This window comes from Esox lucius, chromosome 4 (genome assembly GCF_011004845.1).
Source record: "Esox lucius isolate fEsoLuc1 chromosome 4, fEsoLuc1.pri, whole genome shotgun sequence".
NCBI classification, from domain to species: Eukaryota; Metazoa; Chordata; class Actinopteri; order Esociformes; family Esocidae; genus Esox; species Esox lucius.
In genome coordinates this window covers 3,043,233-3,045,751 of record NC_047572.1, presented here as the reverse complement: position 1 = coordinate 3,045,751, position 2,519 = coordinate 3,043,233, and the positions used below count along the sequence as shown (strand labels likewise).

The window sequence follows — 2,519 nt, the reverse complement described above, 5'->3', positions numbered from 1 at the left end:
TTTCCCATAGACGGCGAAGGATGCACAAGTGCATCCTTCGCGGCCCCAAATCACCCACAATCCAATGCGCACAGCTTTTGCCAGCTTGTAAAAATTAATTAAATGGCGGAATTAAGCGAGCAGTTGGAGCGGCATCGCTCACGGCGAAATAATAATTTAAATGTAAGTATCTTTAGTGTTTGCCGTACATTTGTTATCACCGTTAATGTGTTAAATCAATGTAAAGCTTAACGCTTTAATGCTGGTACAAATAGCTATCATAATTAGGTAGATATATATAACGTTAGCTAACTGAACCTATCTTTTAACATTAGGCTGTTAGCTAGCTTGCCGTCTTTTTTACCATTTGTGTTTGTAAAGTTTAATGTCCGGTGGCATTTTCATCTCTTTTTATAAGCCGTTAATGTCACGGCACGTCACGTTAGCAGATATTTTGAAAATTATGTGTTTATCAGTTGTAGCTTCAGGATGGTAGGTAACGCTGCACCTTGTTAACTTCACTAGCAACGTTAAATGAAAGCTAAAATGTATGTGTAGTTTCCCATGTTACAAGTATAATGTTCTGTAACGTTTCGTTATAGCATTCATAACTGTAAACATTTTTCTTGTGTTTGATCTCTGTTAACAGGGACTAAGGAACAAACGTAGACTGTCACTGGGGATGGGAAAGCCAAAGACAAGCAGGGAGACAGATGTTGAATAGATTATTTGCTATATTTGAGATTGACATTCTAAAAATAAATGCATTAAATTAACTGGTTTGTCTGTGTAATTATTTTTTTGGGTGTGTATATTATATAAACTGTTGTTCAATGTGTATTTTTCCATCAAATTGTGATCTGCACATAGGAAACTTGTAGCTGAATAATTATTAAGATTGTACCTGTTTTAATAACTCGTTAGGTATACAAGCTCTAAAAAGACATTAACGAAACATATCTTTATTATAACATTTATTCAAACATGACTATAAGCTGTACACAAGTATATTTAACATGAAGCGGCGATGAGACTCAGCTGCCGATGATGGGGATGCTTCCAGACTGTAGACAGAAGGAGAAAGCTTTAGGTTAGTCTAATTATCCAACCTGTTCTGGTAAGATAACATTTGTATAAAGTATATTTACACATGCTGTAACATAATGGTAATTTCTTCATCATGGTCTTATTTGACAACTGCTGACCATTTGACACACTTAAAACCTACCTTTACTGTGTTAGTGGGTGTTTATCAATGGTGTTATGACTTTTCCTATGTTGGTTGTAGCTTGTGCGTTTACAGTACTATTTAACCTTTCTCACTTGCAGTTTACTGCTTATCATACTGCCTGTGGCAACCTTTATTAGCAGGTAGCGTTTACCTTGTTGTTCATGTTTTGCACCTCATTTGTCTGAAAGCTAGAAGCTACTGGACAATGAGCTAATGTTACATACATGCAGTAAACTACAAGCTAATGTAAACGGTTAGCTACTGAAAGCTTAATGTAAATAAGATAAATTAATGCAATTCTCCTTACCGGTAAGTGTTATGAAAACTACAAACATTAACTCCCACGAGGGTTTACTTTATTGACATGAAATTAATAACACAAAACGACCATTGCTTATATTATAGATTATTAACGGTAACGTTACCTACCTTCGCACGTTGCGGGCAAAGTTGTCGACAGAGTATTCTCCTCCTGCAAGCAGACTGACGCTGATTCACCTCCTCCATCGCAACAAAAAATTGAACAGCACCGTTTACAGTTCCAACTCGATTTCGTCCGGTGTTTTGAAATGTAGCGCGGAAAAGAAGGCGAAACATTTTCAATGACGCAAGCACGCAATGACGTGCACTTGCTAGCCTGTTCCATTGTACGTGTTCTTCGAATGCTAAGGAGGAGGCTGTCCTAGCCTCTGAAGGATCCTTCCTTGGATGACTAGTCCTACCAAGGAAGGATCCTTGACATTGAGAAACAGCTACTATGTCGCAAAAAAGAGGCGAAATCTAGAACGGTGATCTTCTCAAAAGCGGAATATACACCGCCACATCCGTACCGGATGTATTGCAACATCTGTTCTGGATGCGTGTAACGGACCCGGCCCGGGGTCCAGATGCACAATGGGCCAATGCCGATACGGAAATGGAATCCGGATCTAAAACAGACTTGGGCCAGCATAGGCCCAGCTCAGACCCAAATCTACCATATAAAATGTTACCTCTGGATTGCCTTTGTGCCAGATCGGTTTCAGTTTCTGTTTTGACTCACTACTAATGGTGATGTGTGTTCTAAGTTTTTTTAAAATATGCTAAACAATTACAAAATAAATAGGATTTGACCTATTTTGCATTTCTACCATGACCATAACGTTATCTTTCCATAACTTATCATAACTGATTAATAATGCAGTTCTGTATTGTAAAGCAATGTCATTTTTAGTAATTAAATATAAAGGTATCTATAACAAAAATTTGCATACAGTGGATATAAAAAGTCCACACACCCCTTCTTGTGATGTAATATAATGAGACAAAG

The 2,519-nt window shown here is 37.6% G+C and overlaps 1 long non-coding RNA gene across 1 annotated transcript; it reads left to right on the top strand.

Annotated features, from left to right (window-relative positions):
- Positions 1-755, top strand: LOC109615516. The gene is made up of 2 exons (XR_002196495.3): positions 1-162; positions 629-755. It is a non-coding gene; the product is annotated as an uncharacterized LOC109615516 (long non-coding RNA).
- The last annotated feature ends 1,764 nt before the right edge of the window (positions 756-2,519 follow it).